Source organism: Ambystoma mexicanum, chromosome 8 (assembly GCF_040938575.1).
Source record: "Ambystoma mexicanum isolate Mex_15411 chromosome 8, UKY_AmexF1_1, whole genome shotgun sequence".
NCBI lineage: Eukaryota > Metazoa > Chordata > Amphibia > Caudata > Ambystomatidae > Ambystoma > Ambystoma mexicanum.
This window is the reverse complement of record NC_090929.1, coordinates 1,686,909,756-1,686,922,396: the sequence shown is the minus strand read 5'-3', so window position 1 is coordinate 1,686,922,396 and position 12,641 is coordinate 1,686,909,756.

Sequence of the window (12,641 nt, the reverse complement as noted above, 5' to 3'; positions counted from 1 at the left end):
CTGCCCACTTCCTGAGCCTGTGCCCTGCCCACTTCCTGAGCCTGTGCCTGCCCCTCCTCGTGAGCCTATGTCCTTGCTACCATCCTTAGCCTTTGAAACGACCCCCTCCAGCACCAGGCTGTGTGCTGTCGCCTTTTGTTGAGTCCATCCAGTGCTGCCTCTTCTTGAGTTTGGGCTCCTGCTCCTCCATTTCTACCCCTGCACCTCTGCTCTGCTCCTTTTCTAAGCCTTGTGCAGCTGTCCTTTGTTTCTGCACGGAAGGTCTGCGAGCCCAAAGTATGTTCAATAAACTAAGACTGTGATGATAAGTTAGACTTCCGGAGGGAAAATACCTCCAACTACAAAAGGGAAACATTCCAACTTACTCAAAAATCAGCCAAATAACGTACCTCCTATCAGTGTGAAATGAGTTACCGGCCGGAGCAAATGCCTCACTGCCAGGAGACGTCATCAGAGGAAAAGAAGAAAAGGAAAGGCAGCCGGAGTGGGCGCCCCTTCTGAATGGGCAGCTTCAAACTGGTTTTATCTGAAGTCAGGTAAGAATTGTAACCAGTTAATCAGTCACTCAAATACTTCCAGCAACAAAGTGACCAGCCAGAATCTGCCAGGAGCCACTTTTGGGTGCGTAGGACCCGGGACAAGCTTGGGAGGGCAAAGGTAACATTGCAGGGGGTAAATATGGCTTGTGCCCCAAAGACAGCATCCCCTTGAGTACAAATCCCATGTGAGCTCAACTTTCAATTAGATGTTATTTTAAATATATAAGTTATTTAAACTAGCACATTTTATGCCATTGCCAGCGCTCACAAAATAGAGCTCAGTTTGGAGTCCGCCGGAGCGTTAGAGGAGTAACACTGTGTTAGGCAGAGTTATATGCAGTACCCTTTGGGAACACCACACACAATTAAGACTACAAGTGACAGTACAAATTCACCTTTGGTACAAGCCTGTACTACACAGTAAAGTGGTAGCGATGGCTGAGCAGCCAGACTTATCTCAAGGGCAAGTGAGCAGTATCAGAAGTTACACAAAGGACAGCAGTTACTATGGTTCAAACAAACACTGACTCAAGGTTTCTGAGTAAAAGAATATACATTTATTTACACATTCATTTGTAAAACATTTCACTAAATAAAGCAGCAGAAAAATCACACTCTTAATACACTACACCACTCCCAATATATTCTGGGCAAGTTAAAATCAAAATGAAGTGTGAGCAAAAAGGCACTCCAGCAATTCAAAAAGTGAGGGAAAAACAAAGTTAGGCTAAAATTGAACAGCACCAACAGTTAATTAAGCAGGGCAATCTAGAAAGAGGAACTACATTGATGGAATCAAATCAAAAATGCTTAGGACCAAAGTCAATAGGACAAAAGTCTTTTGCTCAAGATCACACAGTTCAGGGTAGTTTGCAGTTAAGTCTTTGCCAAGAGTTCCAGATGAAGTTGGTCGGCAGAAAAGTTAGTTTAAAGAGACGAGAAGGACAAGCCCTTGGATTGGCGAACGATTTCAAGCACCTTCACCGCGGCTGAACGAAACGAGCAACCGGATTTGCACAGTATCTTTAAATGGAGAAGAAGCTGTAGCTCAGGCAGACGTTCCTGGTAGGTCCTGCAGGCTCACGGTTCCTGAAGCGACTGCCGGACTGACAAGAAGTAGGAAGACTGGAGGGTCCTGCACTACCCAGCAGGGATGAAACCAGCAGCAGAGCAAAGCAACAAATAAAAGGTGTGGTCCTTAAAACCCAAGCAGGGTCTGACCTTCCTGGCTATCCGGCCCACTGTGGCTCTGTACAGTGAATTCAACCAGAGGAGGGAGTCCTGGCTTGCAGTTTGGGTGAACTGGTTGGTCCCACGAGCTCAGGGGAAGAAGACTCCTGGAGGATCTTCTCTTGTCGTTGGAGTCTGAAGATTCGGACCTGCAGCAGGGCTTCACCAGGCGGTTCGGTCGTCGTAGGGGTCATCTTCTGTCAGCTCCTCGTCGGTTCTTTCATTCCAGTGGCGATTCTGCCTTTCCAGTCCCAGAGACCTTCTTTTTATGCAGTTTTCCCCCATTCACACAGCCTGGCTGTCAATCACACAGCAGGGTGGCTGCCCTGGCGGGACAGTCACCCAGCCAATCAAACAGGAGTGCGGCTTGGGTTACCAAGGGGACCCATGGCAGGGGTCCTAAAACCCCTCCCTCACATCCTGCCTACCCAGACTTTCAGGAACCTAAGGAGTGTTTCTGTGTAGAAGCCTGCAAAAGGACGGCGAACAAAGGAACCAAACCTGGTTTGGCGCTCAGAGTAAAACATGAGAAAGACATTTTCAAAATGAAATGGCGACTAAACCGAGCCAGAACCGTATAAAAATGTATATGGTCTAGCAGGTTTAAGTTTGAGACTACCAAGATTTGGCAAAAACAATACCAAAGTTATTTAAAACAACCGCGGTACAAAAAATAGGGTAGTTACAACTGCCACCAGCCAAGTCTTGATGAAAAGGGAGTGAAACGGTGCTCCAAGAGAAACAGACAAAAAGGGATAAGTAGTAACACTTTCCAGCACTCCATGTAAGATGGTTTGTACGGGACCTGTAGTTTTAAAGAGACTAATAAAGTCAATGGCAACTTTACATGTTTCTGGGAGACAGTAGTCAGTCCTAGAAAATGGAGTCTGAGTTGGGAAGTCTAAAAGACAACCCTGTGTCACTGGACTGAGGTGCTGTGTAACACACAGTAAAAAGATGATACCTATGGAGTAGGTGAAGCTCCACAGTCTATGAACACAAGAAAATGTTAAACACACACAGCAAAACACATGTAAGAGTGGGAAAAAAGGCTCACACTCTTACCAGGTGAAAAAAATAAATCCTAGAAATCCAGCAGAGCTGCTGAGGGACTTAGTAGGTAAGGGAAATTAGACATTCTGGAGAATTCTCCCTAACACACTGTTATGCCCGTCTTAACTCCTCCATTCACGCTGCAGGGGATTGTCATTGTATTTGAAAGGAGAGGCCAGCAGCTGAATGGGACTAACATTTCCACCTCCCGTTTGCCCTCCGCCTTCAAAAACAGATAGCTTTCACGCCAAAGTCAGATTTTCATGCTGGTGTAAAGCCAAAGATTTTCTATAGAAGCAGTGCTGGTCATTGGGCCGGATCTCACTGGATCCGAGATCCGGTGCCAGATGTGTAGCCAGATCTCGGGATCCGGCCAGAGTCAGCCACTATAAACCCCAAACCCATGCTCTGCGCTGGGGGCAATGAGCTGCTGAGCTGCTCCGCCCCCCTACATGACTTTGACCCAGGTCACAGCTGCAGGACAAGCAAACTGTAACATCCTCTGGGGACCCGGTGCGAGGGGTCATCAGTGGAAGTTACAGTTCTCGGCCACGACCCGGTTTATTTATTTATTTATTTATGTAATGTTTGCCGGATCCATGGACCCAGATTATTTATTTATGCAGGGTTTGTCGGATGCTTGTATCCGACAAACCTTGCATGAATGAATAAATAGCCCTATTAACATTGGAACAATGACACACGATGCAGCCACCCAGCTGCTCTCAGGAGCTGCTCTCAGGAGCTGCGTGGCTGCGGTTCAAGTAAAATAAAACGTTGCTTCTGGTGAACAGAAATCACCCCTTTTGAATAGTGCCCAATGGGGAGTTTTTTTTAATAAATTGGGATGCAAATTGTGTATTTTAAATAATATTTATTCAGCAACACTGATCAAAACTATTATCCGCAGAGTGAAGTAACTCATCACCAGTGCCATGGAAGTGGTTCAAAGTGGAATTCATATATAAAGAAATAGCGCCGTTTTAAACTATTAATTTGGACATTTCCTTTGATCGTAGGTCACTGCCAGCTCTGCCCCCCAACCCCGCCTCCTCAGGCACCTCCCCCCACCCAAATTTCGCCCCCACCCGGACCTTGAGGGATCCCCCACCACATGTTTTCCATTTCTACCACTGTATATAAGCAGGCGGTTCCCAAAGGAAATCATTGTAAACGCTGCCTGTCATGCAGTCTTGGTAGGCAGCGTGTACTCTGTTTGCACTGCAGGGTGCAAAAGCGAGGTGTGGAGAGGCTTCCCGCATCGCTGCAAATGAGGAAAAGTGCCCATAGAGGACCCTCTGGCACGTAAGTGCAAACGTAAGCGGTCCCCTCCCGGCAATGTATGTCACAGAGCAAGATGAGCAGTTCAGAAGGTTGTATGACCATATATTTGGCTTCCATTATTTACTTCAAGCATGAAAACGATTAGAAGAAATGGAAGAAAGGAAAAGATGAAGAGGGGAAGGTGAAAGGAAAGAACTCATCAGAGCACAGCTACGTTGCATTGGACATGTCTACCAAATGAATCCTACATGACTTACCGCCGGCCCCCGGCTCCATTGCTGGCATCAGCGCGTGAACTGAAAAATGAAACATACAATAGACAATGAGTCGGGGCCTGGAGAAGCATAAGGTGCTGGTGGGTCGGGTCTTCAGGACCATTTGCACAGCTGCTGTCCTAACATTATGAATCACATGTCTGTAACATGTATGTATAAAGCACTATGGATTTCAATCATTTGTGTGGCATGGAGGTGGGGCGCCCCCATCCTCGCCGCTATGCAAATACTACATGCACTTGTGCCAGCATATATTTTGATGCTGGTGAAAATGTTGTGGGATCCTATGAAGTCGACCTGTTGGTCACACCAGCAAAAAGCAGACAGTCCATAGGAATCCATTGTAAACGCTGCCTACCAGGCGTACATGGCAGTAGACCCTATAGAATTCCATTGTAAACGCTGCCTGCTGTGCCTACCTAGCAGGTGGCATTTACTCACTTTCCATGCCAGGCAGTAGTGTGTACGCCAATGTTGTACTCCGCCATGCAAATGAGGATAATCATGTGGCAGGGGCCTCTTTGCACAAAAGTGAAAATCAAACAGGTCTCTGCCATGTGTTTACGACGGAACTCCAAAATAAGCTCCTATGTGGTTTACACAAAATTTAATGGCATAACTTCACCTCCAAAATGTTTCAACTACTTTTAAAACTACAAACACACTGTTCATTACAATATCCTAATAGGCATCCTGTTAAATGAGCAAGCATTTGTACATTCCATCAATATTGAGACAAAAGGATTTCACACATAAACAGCATCATTCGCACAATTCACGCTTTGACATAGAGTCAATATTTTGATAGGTTCTTAATCTAAACATTGTTTTTGACAAGAGCTACTAATGACATATGGGAGGTGTGCTGTTTGGCGCTTTGCATGTAATTTTACACATTTGCAAGGCGGAATGCAAAGATGAAAAGTACAATCACTCTTCACTTTAATTGCAATAAATATGTAAATGCCGCCTGAAAAATATGCTTAGCAGAAGCCATTTATCTGTCCTTTTCAAATAAGTGTAAACTTTAAAAAGTGTTGCCCTCGTACACAGCATTCATAGAGCATTCTCATTGTGGTGGTATAAATTATCAGAAGAGTCCCTCCTCGTAAACTGGTCGTCGTTGCGATAAAAAAGTGATACATACTGCCAAATTTACCAAGCAACCATACTACGAATTTGGTGGTAAAGTGGAGGAAATACCTCCTGGAAATTGTTGTATTTACAGAGGACGGATGGACGTCCTCATTAAATGCTCCAAATCCCCCATGGAGTCTAAGAATGAGAACTAACTGCGCCACCCTCTCACAACCAATCAGGCAGATTTATCACCAGACTGGGTGGCCTAGTGGGAGTGGCCTGGTGAGGAACGCATAATGAGGGCCTCTGTCCTCTCTCTCCTCAGACTGGGTGGCCTAGTGGGGACCGCATAATGAGGGCCTCTGTCCTCTCTCTCCTCAGACTGGGGGGCCTAGTGGGGAACGCATAATGAGGGCCTCTGTCCTCTCTCTCCGCAGACTGGGTGGCCTAGTGGGGAACGCATAATGAGGGCCTCTGTCCTCTCTCTCCTCAGACTGGCTGGCCTAGTGGGGAACGCATAATGAGGGCCTCTGTCCTCTCTCTCCTCAGACTGGCTGGTCTAGTGGGGAACGCATAATGAGGGCCTCTGTCCTCTCTCTTGAGGGCAGCGCTCGGCTGGCTGCTATTACATAGAAGAAAGATGCAATTGCTTTTATAAACAAACCTTATGGGACCGCAACTACACGCCCATACACCAATCAGCTCTAATTTTGAAAACTGATTAAATCTGATTTCACAAATATTCTGCATTGATTAGGGGCCGAAAATAGTGTCCTGAAATGTATACGTTGACCTTTCTTTAACACCAAATTTGGCAAATTCCGTTGCAGGGTTTTTAGAGTTTAAAACCGTATCCCCATTTTCTGTTCCTCAAATAAACAAGGCTCTGTTAACTCCCTGGAGCCTTTTAATTCGCAAAACTATCTATAAGATTTTTACAAGACCACAGGGAGACAAGAAAGAAAAAGAAGAAAAACAAGAAGTCAAGAATGGAAGAGAAAAGAAGAAAGTTGATAGATGTCCTAATCTAAAGCTGCTAGACACGATTACATCTCGGTCGTTCGCTCGTTGATCTTTTTTAGAGCTATGCCTAGTGGCTTAACAGTTGCCAAAGTCCATCTTGTGGTCTCTCCCGCCATCACTCGGTTCCACGCGGTCTCTTCTTCGGCAATGAAGAATCCTGTCAGAAGCGGTGATAGGTGTGCCGTTCTTTCTTGTCTCATTTCAGCGCACGTCATCACCAAGTGTGATCGGGACTCTTACATAGACGACATCCATTGGAGCCAGTAGAAGATCTAATAGCTAACATTTCGTGGGTCATTAGTAAATTCAACCGTGCTCTCACGAACGTTTTCCTCAAGGGCTTATCTGGAAATTTTACACAGTAGTTCAGTGGGACTTTTGCTTTGTTAAAAGTTGGAGGTAGATGATCCAACAGTTTGTTACCTTTTGTTTTTTTGTTTGTGGTAAACCAGTCTTGATTTTCCATTTTGACTTTCACTCTTTGGGGATTGTGTTTTCTTCTGTGCACGCTACGTCGTTCAGTTTGCCTCTTTGGGTTGCAACCCATGCATTTAGTGCTTTGCACTTTCCACCTTTGATTTCTTCTGCGATCAGTTGGTAGATCGGCAGAGTGTCGGTCAACAGCGTTTTCCTGAATAGCTGTAATGAGCTCTGTTCCACGGTTGAGGCCAAGGACAAGAGTCCCAGCTCGTGCCTGATTGCTGTCATAGAAATCGACTTGGGAACTCCCAGGACTGACTTCCATAGGAGTCCTTCCAGTTTTGGCCATATCGATGGTGGCATGTTTAAGGTGGCATCCATTCCATATATGAGCGAAGGCACTACTTTACTCTTATAGAACTGGATGGCTGGAAGAATTGAAAATCTGCCGAATTTGGTGTCGATGGCTCTTGTTTGTGCAGTCAGATGTTTTACTTTTTCCAAGAGCGTCTTCTGCATTGTGATCTCCCGTGTAGATCCATCGATCAGCACCCCTAAGTACTTGAAGTGTGTCACCACTTCGATTCTGGTTTTGTCTAAGAACCAATTCAGGTTGCTGTTTGGTGGTTTTAGGTTTTTCCCCTGAGTTTTTCCGATGATCAAAATTTTTGTTTTGGTTTTGTTAATTTCTAATTTGTTTTCTTCTATGTATAGTGCTAAGTTTGTGAGTTTACGCTGTAAACCAATTTGGGTTTGATCTACCAAGATCAAATCGTCTGCGTATAGAATGCGTGAGACTACTGCTTTGCCACTATCTGTTGGGAAAGATCTAACCTTTGCTTCAGAGTTTTTGTGGTCCCCTAGGAAGGCGATGAATAGAGCTGGAGCTAAAGGACACCCTTGCTTCACTCCTCGTTCAGATCGTATTTCATCAGACAGAACACCTTGTTCATTTGAGCCTACACATAGCTTTGTATTCGTGTGAAGGCCATCACTGGCTCCAGAATGGAATTTGGGCAGTCCTAATTTTTCAATTTAGACCATAGTTTCGAATGGTCAACTTTGCCGAAAGCTTGTGAAAAATCGACAAACGCTAGGTAGACTTTGGGAGCTCCAGACTTGACATTTGATTTGAGTATGTTCAGGAGCAGAATGTTTACAGCAGTACTTGCATTTTTTTTGGAAGCCCATTTGGAAGTGGTCTACATACAGCGCATTTCTGGCCCATTTCTGAAATAGAGCAAGCAAGAGGGTAGCATAGATCTTCCCGATAATATCTAGGAGCGCGATTGGTCAGTAGTTCCCTGGCTCCTCTCTGCACCCATTTTTGTATATTGGTACGACTACATCTTAGAGCCAGGAATCGGGGATCATCTTTACATTCCCGCAGTGGGCAAAAATGTTGCTAATCACGGTGGCCCATTCGCTTGGGTGCTGCTTTAAATCGAGGCTCGTCAGGCCATCTGGGCCTGGAGCTCTGGAAGATTTTAACTTGAGTATAGCTATTTTGATCTCATCTACGTCTGTCAGGTCCACCCATGGTGCTGATGAATCGCATACGAGGGTTTGGGTGCCAGATGTTGGGAGCGCAAACAAAGACGCAAAATATGTTATCCAGATTGCTTCTGAGACTTAGTGTGGCAGCTCATTTGTGGTTTTGGTATTGGTTCTTTTGACTAGTGCCCAGAAGTCGCGTGCTTTCTTAGTGCTCAGCGTCTTTAGCATTTCCTCAGAGTCCTTTTGATATATTGCAGATCTCTGCTGTTTTAGCCATGCAGTATATGTCTTTGATTCCTTTTTAAAGGCCATCCAAGCTTCTGCCGTGTTTGTTTCTTTGGCTGTTCTTTTTAGTTACCGCAGGTGCCTTCTCTTCAGGACCACGCTCTTGTTGTATGCGTGTCTGAAATGCCCCGTTCTTTTTTTCGTCCTGTGGGCCCGACTCTATAAGCCAAAAGTAGAGGCAGGTAGTTTGGTCTTGCTGGTGTTTTTGGCAGTGACTCGTTTACCAGATGTGAGTTATATTTTGCATTTAACTCCTTCACGTCTGCTGCTGTCAAGCGCAGGTGCATTTGCTGGTTGTTTACTAGCACATTCGAGTTGTATTTCTTTTTTTCCGGGCGGCTCCCTGACCATGACAAAATCAGCAAGTTGTGATCGCTGTGTTTGGTTCTTTGCACCTTGAAAGTCACCATGTAAGGTAGTAGTCCGTGGCTTACAAATATATAGTCAAGTGTTGCTTTGGAGTCTAGGCGTTCCCAGGTCGGAATAATATGTTTGTGTGGATAAAGAATTCTACATTGTGAAGGTTTCTGGAGCTCATTAAACTCATCCATGCTTTGCCTCTCTCTTCCGTTGCGGTGTACAGTGGTTGGGTGTTGGAATTTGTACGCTGTTCCACACATTTGTCGCCGCATATGATGACGTCAGTATCTTCATAGTCAACGTATATTTTCTCAATCATTTTGGCGACAGTTGTGGAGAAGTTTTTAGTTGTTGTCCACTGAGGGTTGCAATATAGGTTGATGACAGCTAGCTGTGTGGTCGTTCTGATCCTGACACTTTGTGGGACCATGATGTAAAAAAACAGCCAGCATTTCATATGATTCCCCCAGTTTTTCATTTAGAGTAATTCCTGATCCTACCTGGATCGCTGTTAAAAGTCCCAAGGATGGAAGGCCTAGGATGCCTTTTGAGGCCGGTGAGGTCTCTATAGTGAAACCATCAAGTGAAGGTTTCTCCACCAGCCATGTCTCCTGGAGGCACAAGATGTCGTAGTCCCCCAAGTCAACATCCCCCGCACTGGTTAAGTGAGTATGGCCTCTGGTGTTCCAGGACCCAATAGTGATCACTTCTTTAGATGAAGTTTCTGGTATTTGTTGGAGTTGAGCGAGGGCTGGTGTACTAGACGGGGGTCGTTACTATCTCCCCTCTTTAGGGTTAAAGGCTGTTTTGAGCCATTTCCAAGGTCCTGTAGGAGTTGTTTCATCAGCGGACTTATTTTGTGCTTCAGATCGTGTTTTGTTGGTTCTTTCTGTTGGCTCATCGAGTGGAAGCGAAGTTGGGTTAGAGCTCAGTGGCTCGTATACTCTGGTACTTGTGATGCGAGAGCGCGGGGAGGTCTTGTAACTCCTAGCCCCTGCATGGCTTCTGTATTTGGCGTCGTCAAATGAGAACTGGGGGCGCCTGATGAATCTATCCTCCTGGGGCGTACTCGATCTATGATAGTTGACAGTCGTGGGTCCAGGGGTGTTACCTCTGCGGTTGTGTCTATACAGTTCCTCTGTTCGGGATATGTATCGATATTTGGTGTGTTGATTTTCTCTATCTTTGCCAGATTGCCATGGTTTTATCAGAGGGCCTTGCAATTCCGTAAGGAGGAAGGCCAAATGTTCAATTACTCTGTAGGCTTCGGTTGGAATGCCATGTAGCGCGTATGGTTTGACATGGAGGTAGGCTTTAGCCCTTTGCTCTCTGTGATATCGCTCAATTAAAGCCAGGTTTTTAATGTTTGCAATGTGTGTTTTTTACTCATTATTTTCAGTACTGCTTTTTGATTTAGGACCATGTATCCGTCTTTGCTCAATGTCTGTTCCAGTTTGAAAATCCACGTTTCGCCTACACTCTTCGTATCTCTGATCGATTTCATTCGGGCCCTTTCATTATTTGCAGGTCCCCTGTTGAATTTGTTTGGTGATTGTCGTGGATGCTGTGGGGTCTTTGATGCCCTTGTTTCCTTTTCCCTTTGGGATAGCAGTTCCAGGCTTTTGACTGATCTTGCTCCTGTTTCCCAGTGTTGGGACGTGTCCATCCGGCTGAGTTTGCCATAAATTCATCGGTGGTTCTGGGCGATCTTGTAAGGTCTACCACCTTTTGGGGCATCTGGCCCACGTCGTTAGGGCCTTCACCGCTTAAGATGGTTTTTGAACTCAGTGGTTTGGCCTGTGGTAGCTCCACCACGCAGTCGTGTATGGATTTGTCTGCGATGGCTGGTTTGGCTAATTTCAATGTGACTGCCTGATTTTTCGCTGCGGCATGTATGGGATCTGTTTTGGTTTCCATTATGGGTTTGATTGAGACTGGGTTTGTTGTTTTGGCCTGCAGCCGGTTTACTTTGATGAAAATGGGGACTGGTTCATGATGGCCACTTGCGTTTGTCGTTTGCGTATATTTAGGCATCCGCTTAGGTTGCTCTACGGCCGCCAATCATGTTGCCATTAACAGATCTTCTAAAGCTGTGAATTTTAATTCCCATGACCTTTGTTGTTCGACACTTCTTGACTCCATTGCTGTTACATAGCCCTCTACATATGTAAGTTTGGTGTTCCTGGCCGCAATTTGTGTTGTATTTTCTTGTAGTGAGTTGTTAATTGTCTCGTATAGTTTGCAGAACGGCGCTAGTGCAATTGTGACGGCCGACGTGATCTTTAAAAGATCAGGTTTTTTATTTGGGGAGTCCTTTTTCGTCGCTGATGATATTTCACTGAGTCTTCTGTTCTTTGGCAAAGTCTAGCACCAAATTGCTAGAGGGGAGTCTGGAATAGGGGTGTTGTCTATGTGACTGGTCACTGGCTCTAGATCTGATGTCACTCGAGGTGGTGGTTTCTTGTGTCTTGAAGTCTCCAGAGTGTTACCTCCGGCATTCCCTCTGTTGGAGAATGCTTGCAGTTCTCACCCTGGCTGGAGTGTCCTGGGAATTTCTCTCCAGATTTGCGCCATCGGGCGGTGGGGGCATGTCTGCCTCTGTTGGAATATCGCTTAATTGTTTCCTGGTCGATTTGATTGCATGACCGGCCAGAAGGAGCCGATCGTCGGAGTTAATTTCTTCAATTTCTTTGTCATCTTCCCGTGTGGACGTTGGCACTTGGTCCGGTAACGAAGAGGACTGCCCAGGGGCATTCTTCTCTAGGTCAATGTTTGCAATTTTGTCGGCTGGCAGGGCTAATGGTACTAAACTTGGAGTTAGCACTTTTAGGGAAGGACCGTTCTGTTGCTCCAAGGTTCTATGAGTTTTGCGTGGTTTGTTTGCAGGCGACGGATCTTGGATGGCCTCATGTACTTCGGCATCAGACAGTACTGTGTCTGTGTCAAGTTTGTGCTTTTGTTGTTTAGTGAAGAAGTCTTTAAATGAGCAAGACATCAGAGAGTTGGGCAGGACTTTAGAGACTAAGGTCATCTTCCTGAGCAGCTTAGGAGGTTTTTTCTTCAATACGTTGCGTGGGACTGGTTTGGGTTCTTGAATTTCTTGTTTACCAAACATTGGTGTGCGTTTGGGTTCTCTTTTTTCTGTTTAGTTTTAATTGTGTGTGTTTGTTTATTCTGCGCCAGAGTTTTCTGTGGCTTTGTTTTCAAGGCGGGCTGAGCCTTTACTGGCTTGTGAGATGAGCTGTTTTCGTCAGGATCGATTTGAACCCACTCTTCCGAATCTCGTGTTGCCACTGCTGGATGTAAATGAGGGGTGTCCACCTCGTCGCCTTCTCCTCAGTGATTGAGTTTGCCCCGCAGAAAGGTTTCGCCTGACACTGGCGGGGCGTGGATCAGTGCAGTAATGTTTTTTGAGGGTGTAGTCGATGGGCCCCCTGCCTTTTCTACTTCCTGGTTTGTGGAAATCCTTTTGTCAACAAGTGAGGTAGTACATGTCTTAATTGCTCGGATGATGCTTGCTTTTTTAAAGTAGCAAGGTCTGTTTGGATCGGCAGGTGTTCGTTCAGTCTCTGGAACGATGTATGCTGGACTCTCC